The sequence below is a fragment of the Drosophila santomea genome, unplaced genomic scaffold, assembly GCF_016746245.2.
Source record: "Drosophila santomea strain STO CAGO 1482 unplaced genomic scaffold, Prin_Dsan_1.1 Segkk11_quiver_pilon_scaf, whole genome shotgun sequence".
Lineage (NCBI taxonomy): Eukaryota > Metazoa > Arthropoda > Insecta > Diptera > Drosophilidae > Drosophila > Drosophila santomea.
Genome location: NW_025318944.1, coordinates 78571 through 86333, shown reverse-complemented (window position 1 = coordinate 86333; position 7763 = coordinate 78571). Strand labels below are relative to the sequence as shown.

The 7763-nt window shown below is 44.0% G+C and overlaps 1 pseudogene; it reads right to left on the bottom strand.

The window, feature by feature from the left end:
• Positions 1-6370: 6370 nt before the first annotated feature.
• On the bottom strand, positions 6371-6984 carry LOC120457519 (annotated as a pseudogene).
• Between the last annotated feature and the right edge of the window lie 779 nt (positions 6985-7763).

Here is a 7763-nt window from a genome sequence, read left to right as displayed (position 1 = left end):
GAAACCTGGAAAGAATGTCCAAAGACTATACAAGGCATTAGAATCTGTGAAGGAGGCAATGGAAGCCAAGGATTGGTAAAGTGGTGTGTTCCAAAGAGCATAATTTGTCGAAAGCGGCCGAGGGATTTGCGGCTAAACTGGCTCCGAGATTCGATGGGCAGTACCATTCGATACCCGTATCGCCAGTGATCTATAAGACTCGCCACCGAAAGAACGGAGAGGAGCGCACGATACATATCAGCGACCTAAAGCAACGTGATCTGGTGGAGGATGATGTCGAGAACGAGGATGCGGATCCGCCGGAAGAAATTAGGAAAAGCATGCAGTAAAGCGTTCCCGAAAATGGACGGGGCCAGTCATCCGTTTCTGCGTCAGGCCAAAGCCGGAGATAACGGAGACATGCCGCGAGCAAACCGGAATACAGCGTCCCACGAACATGCCTGAAGACGACTGTTTATTCGTCTGGCCACCGCCAGAGTCAACAGCCCCACCACCGGGGAAAGGTGAGATCACCACTGTTGGCGGAACTCATATTGTCGGTCATTGTTTATTGTTTGTTGTTTATTGTTGGCATGTGAAGTAGAAAAAATTTGAAGTCTAGTGTAAGTTAGTTTAGGGCGAAGGCGGGAGCATAACAAACTTCTCTCTCGCTCTTTGCGAAATCGCCCCGTCTTCGCCAACCTCTGTTAAGCTAGGCCTAAGAACACATATGTTAAATAGAGATGAGGTCGAAAAATTGAATTCAACACGAGCACACGCATTTTTTCGTTGTCGTAGTTCCGAAATTAAACCTAATTATTCTTGCCACCAAAGTTCAATATTTTTAATAAACTAATTAAAATCTTCAACCACTGTCGGTATGGTGACATGGCAGGACCCGAGAACGGACGCAACACTACACCCGTTTTAGCGTCAGGCCAAGGGGACATGCAGCGAGCAAGTCGGAATACTGTTTTTTCCACACGGAAATCATGATTCCACAACTAACGTCAGGCACAGGCATAATCTACTACAACTACAAGCAGCAGAGGTGACCGTTTCAGCGTCAGGCCAAAGCCGGAGTCAACGCGCGCATAATGCCATATTGCAGCAATGCCTTCACAAGACCAAGAAACCCCCACTTTCCCGTGAAAAGGGGAGGGCTGGTACAGCAGTACTGCTAGGCACGCCAAATGAGGCTACAGGGATGAAAAGTCAAGGATTAACAGACGATGCATTAGGAACTGTCAAGGCGTTTCAAATTTCGGATTTAAATTATGAGAAGGCATTGGCTAGTCTGGAAAAAGTTTACGACAATAAATGCTTGATTTTTGACATTTTTGACACCATTTCTCAATTGTTTAACCTCCCTCAAGTATCGAAACCATCTGCATCAGGCTTGAGTCCCTTATTGACGAAATATCGGCCCTTTATTCGTCATTACAGTCGTTGGGTAGTGCAAAGACATAATTAACGCAATTTTTATTCTCATTGCAATGTCCAAGGTAGATCACACTACAAAATCCCGATTTGAAAAACAGCTTGATTATAACACGCTACCGACATGGTCCGATTGTGCGATTCAATTGAATCGAAGATATCAACATCTAGCTGCTGAGGAGTCAACCAAAAGTAAAGGGAAGCCTAGCCAAGCTTCCAATAAGGGATATTCCAAATCCTCCTTCTCATGCACACAGAGAGACCGCAGACCGGATTCAAAGTGTCGATATTGCTCAGCCACAAATCACAGTTGAGGCAGTTGTCAACCTTTCATGGCTTTATCGGTGATTCAGCGGTTCGATCTTACAAAACACAATCGGTTGTGCATAAACTGTTTAAATCCAGGTCATCCAGTAAAGAAGTGCAAAGCAACATAGTGTCGTGTTTGCTCTAAGCCTCACAACACACTTCTTCACAGATACGGGGTAGAGCAGCAACTATTTTCGTCGAGATCAGTTCCTCAAGTGCATGTCCAGGCACCTTCAGTAGCTGTTGATCATAATAATCAAGCCCATTTTTGTCATGTTGCTAGTACTGACCAAGCTATTCTTGCTACTGCTGTCGTTAAAGTACGGGATAGATTTGGACAGTTTCAATTAGCACGAGCGCTGTTAGATTCAGGATCTCAAATCAATTTTATGGCAGAGGACTTAGCACAGCGTTTGCGGTTACACAGGCAAGAATCACATCTAAATATCACTACTGTAGTGAAAAACGACTCGGTAGTACGGCACAAAGTCCACACGTCAATTCATTCTCGCGTCAATGCTCATAGTTTTGCTACCAATTTTTGGCTGTATTGTGCCCAATGGAAAATTCCGGCAAACATTGAACTGGCAGACCCTCGTTTTCAGAAGCCTGCAAAAGTTGTCTTACTGATTGGCGCAGAATCCGTTTTCGATCTTTTGAGCGTAGGCCAAATAAAATTGGGTTCTGAACATCCTTCACTTCAGAAAACTTTACTAGGATGGATTGTTTCGGAAAAGTTTACTCAACGCGCATCAAAGAACGCTCAGGTATGCAGCGTCTTTAGCAATGAAAATGTAAGTTCTCTCGACTCTCTGGTGGAACGATTTTGGGAATTGGAACACGTTCCCGAGAGATCGAAGGCTATTTATACAGCTGAACAAGTTGCTTGCGAGCAGCACTTTGAGCAAACCGTACATAGTCTTTCGTCTGGTCGTTTTGAGGTGAAGTTGCCATTTAAGAAAGATCCGAGTGTCTTATGCTTATCCTTCGAATCGACAAAGCGCAGATTTCTTGCATTGGAACGCATACTTGCAAATAATCGCGAGTTACATGACATGTATCAGGAGTTTATGAGAGAGTATCTTAACCTTGGGCAAATGTCATTGCTTCCAACACCTCCTCCAGAGAAACACTATTACATTCCACATCAATTTGTCTTGAGACCTGATAGTAGCACCACAAAGTTGCGAGTTGTTTTTGACGCTTCAAGTAAAACGTCAACCTCGATCTCATTAAATGAGACTCTAATGGTGGGTGCAACTATTCAGAGGGAGCTTTACGCCATTCTGGCAAGATTTCGTTTGCACAAATATGACGGCGGATATTTTCAAAGATGTATAGGCAAGTTAACATTGCAAATGAAGATAGAGATTTCCAAGTTATAGTGTGGAGGGAAAAATCAACGCAAGCTCTCCAAACCTATCGCCTCAACACTGTCACTTATGGGACAGCCTCTGCTCCGTTTCTGGCCATCCGCTGCCTCTTTGAGCTATCAAAAATTTACGCTGAGTCACATCCTGTTCAAGCGACTTCTATGTCGACGATATGCTTACAGGAGCGAACAGTATTGAAGAGTTGGAGGTAATTCGCAAAGAAGTGACGAAGGATTTGGAGTTAGGGGGTTTTCATCTAGCCAAATGGGCAACAAATCACCCAAGTTTGATGACCAACCAGGGATCAGAAAGATCTTATATTTAACACTTCTGAATCCGTTAAAACGCTTGGGATGAGATGGAACCCTCAAAATGATGCGTTTTATTATTGCTTGGAGGATTCGTTTCAGTCCTTACCACCAACTAAACGCAACATTTTGTCCGTCACAGCTCGTTTGTTTGACCCTTTGGGATTATTATGTCCATTGATTACACGAGCAAAAATCTTGCTTCAGGAACTGTGGCGACAAAAATTAGATTGGGACGAATCGGTTCCCATGAAGTTGCATACCAGTTGGAACGAATTTAATCAGAATTTACTAGCAATTGACCAGATCTCCATTCCTCGATATATCTGTCTCTCTGGCTATGACACTGTTCAAATCCACGGATTTGCTGATGCATCGAGCCACACCTACGGCTGTTGAATTTGTATTCGTACCGTGGCTGGGACAAATAGGTTATCAAGACCTAACCGCTGTCTAGAGTGTCCCCACTAAAAACAAAGTCAATTCCAAGGCTCGATCTGTGTGCAGCGCATCTGCTGGCCAAACTATGGTCTCAAGTGTCTCCTTTGCTTAACAAATGGGAGCTTGAAAGCATTAACTTCTGGTCGGACTCACAAGTCACATTATACTGGTTAAAGAGGGATCCATCCACTCTAGCAATATTTGTCGCAAATAGAGTATCTGAAATTCAAGAACTCACAGAGAATTTAGTTTGGAGTCATGTGCCCACGGAAGAAAATCCGGCTGATTTAGTCTCACGTGGAACAGACTTAGAAGGTTTGAGGTGTACTCTATGGGTAAATGGACCGGAGTTCTTACTCCGAAATCCAAGCGAGTGGCCTCGGTCTTATCAGATTGAAGTTTTAACGGAGTTACAGTTTTAGAGAAAACCGAATGTCTTTATTGAGCTTGTTGGAAGATGTTCATCATTTAGTAAACTCTTACGGATCATGGCCTACGTAAATTGATTTATTTCTCTATTTGTTTCTCTATTGTTTCTCTATTTCTTCGCAACCTGCATCGGACTGTAGGTGTCAATGTGATGGTTTCACTTTTGAGGCAACATATATGGCTGATCAATGCGCGAGAAGCATGTACGAAAATTGTCCGTAGCTGCGTTCACTGTTTCCAGTATAAACCAGTGCTGATGAGCCAGATAATGTGCAATTTGCCAGCCGATAGGGTCCGAATGGAGCGCCCCATTCTAGTTTGCGGAGTAGATTTTTGTGGTCTATTTTATGTGTCCTTAAAGGTCCGCGGTAAACCTCCTATCAAAACTTATGTGGCCGTTTTTGTGTGCTTTTCGTCAAAGGCTGTTCACCTTGAACTTGATGTCGACCTATCCACTGACAGCTTCTTATCCGTATTTAAAAGGTTCGTCGGGGGGAGAGGGCTGCCGGAGAAGGTGTACAGCGACTACGCCACGAACTTCGTAGGAGCGTGCAACGTGCTGAAGGAGCTGAGCGAAGCGTTTCACCGCAGTCGGGACGAGCTGAGCGGATACGCGGCTCAGAGAGGCGTCGAGTGGTGTTTCATACCGCCGAGATCACCACACTTCGGAGGACTTTGGGAAGCAGCCGTCAAGTCCGCCAAAGCCCGGTTGCTGCGAGGAGTCGGCAACGCCAAGCTCACAACGGACGAGTTGAGCACCCACCTGGTCGAGGTAGAGGCGCTGCTCAATTCGCGTCCAATCGCGTCGCCGGGCAACGATCCCTACGATGGAGAGCCCCTAACACCAGGACACCTACTAATCGGGCAGCCTTTGATCACGCTGCCGCAAGAATCCGGCACAGGAGGAGTTTGCAGCAAGGCCAGTTGCGCGTATATGAAGCGGGGGCGAATGCTGTCCACTCTCAAGCAGCAGTTTTGGGACGGCTGGTCCAAGGACTACATCGCCAGCCTGCAGCAGCGCAACAAATGGAGCGTCGGATGCCGCGATCTGGAGGTCGGTTGTCTAGTGGTCGTCCACGAGGACAACGTCCCCCCGCAGCGTTGGCTAACAGGCCGCGTGGTGGCAACAACAGCAGGCGAGGACGGTAGAGTGCGTGTGGCGGAAGTTCGGACGTCAGGAGGCGTCATCAAGCGCGCCATCCACAAGCTGGCATTGCTGCCAGTGCATACTGCTCCTGTTGAGGAGATCAAAGAGCCGGAGGCCTCTAACGGGGCCGCAATGTTGGAGCAGTAGAATTAGAATTAATTGAAAGAATATAGTTGGTAAAGCATTGACCCAGACAGTAAGACTACTTAAGTTTATGTTAACCACAATACTGCAGAAAAAGTAATTTTTTAAGCTTTAGTATTATATTTAAGCGATATTTGCGCGTTGTACAGATCTAAATTAGGGTGCTCATCTGGCATCTCTGTGACTATCGTCTAACTCTAGCTAAAACTGGTGGCAACGCGTCTCGAATCAGTTATCGAGCCAGGAGTCGTAAAACTGAAGTCGAAGCTGCTGGCTGCGCCCGCGCAATAAACATATTTGGACCGAACCTCTCGTTTTTTCTTTCGATGGAAATTTCCCAGCTAGGCTGCTAGCCGCCAATCCCAATTTCTTAACAAATTTTCTTCGGGAAAACTCTCCCGATTTTTCACCAGTGATGTTGCTGCTGCCTACGGGCGCATAAGAAAACAATAAACCTTAATTCAGAATATTTTTGCTAAATATTAGATTTTACTTAATTCTAGACATGCCTTAGAAATGTAGAGTAAAAATTAGAGTGAAATTAGTTTAAGCGGACAAGAATATTTGAAGTACGAATTGAAAAGAGACTGAAATTGAAGCAAAATAATGAATGAAGGAAATTGGAAGAACTAATTGATAATGAAGATTGAAAGCAATTGAAGAAGAATCAGTGAACAAGAATTAAAGAATTATAGTCGAATAATAATGGAAGAGAAATATTGAAAGTGAAGATTAGCTTATAAATTATGATTGAATACATTTAGATATATGATTGATTACAATTAAATATATTTTTTAATTGGATACATAGGCATGGGATTACAAATGCGGGTAGGGACACTTAGTGCCCTAGCTATTAAGAACCAGGGAGAGGTAGCAGTTCCATACGAGGGCGATAAACTGGGCGTAGAGCACCTGGTAAGGAAGCGGCACAAACCTGAAGTTTATCATCTGTGCGGCCGGCCAAAGCATGTAGTTGCGGACCAATATAGAGGGGTAGCTGTCAAGAATGCGCTGCCGGATTCGGTCTATTGGCTCCCCGTTGGCCAGTGGCACCAGGAAGGACATGGCCATGGTAAAAGGGGGCGCAAAGAGGGTCTGGTCGACCAGCATCTTGGTAACGCCGCGCCGCATTGGTGAATAAGTTTCGGGAACCCGGGACTACAACAATAGGTACCACCGCCGCAAAGCTGGGCCAACGAAGACCAGTCCAAGGATGCCGAATCGAAGGGTTCGCCCCGCATCCAATTCGTCAAATGGTTTCTTATCGAAAAGCAACTGGGCTATAGCATCGCCCATACCCATTACCGCCGCCACATTGAGGCCTTCCTTTAGGTACACTTTTAGTCTCATCATTTTTATCAGAGATCAGCTTCTTTCAAAGCTCGTTCCGAATTGTTTTATATCGAAAATTTAATACATTGTTCTTGTAGTTTTAAAGGGGTATATAAATATTATTCTAACTCTACTCTAGAAATGGTGACAAATACCCTTACTTAGTAGTTCTACTTAAATAATATCTTTTAATTTTCTACATACATACACCTAGACACAAACACACATTAATTGACAGTTATGCAGCAGTTCATTGGGCCCAACGAGCTTCTTGGCGACAACCATGAGGTTATAAATAAATAATTAAATTTAGGTTTAAAAATATAAATAGTACGGTAAAGGTAAAATTTCTAGAGTAAAAGTTGGAATTTCTTAGGAAGAATAAGATGATCTATATTTAAAAATTTTCTTTTGCACTTAAAGTAAAACCTTAAACGATAACATAATAAATAAAAACAAACCATGTATATACTAAGAGACAAAGACAGTCTAAAAGTCTAACAATTATGCCTAGGGATCGAAATAAGATGAATATGTATATTTTTGGTTTTGTGAGCTATATTAATTTGAAACTTATAATATGATTTTGTAAATAAATAATAATCTGTCCTATTACATAATGCCAATGAAATATAAAGGTTGATGCGGTGAATTGATTTAATCTAGGGGAAATGTACACCAGGTTCCACACATTTCCAAAGGTCGGGAGGGTATAGAGGAACGAGTGATCACTGCGGGGGCGAATGCTGTCCACTCTCAAGCAGCAGTTTTGGGACGGCTGGTCCAAGGACTACATCGCCAGCCTGCAGCAGCGCAACAAATGGAGCGTCGGATGCCGCGATCTGGAGGTCGGTTGTC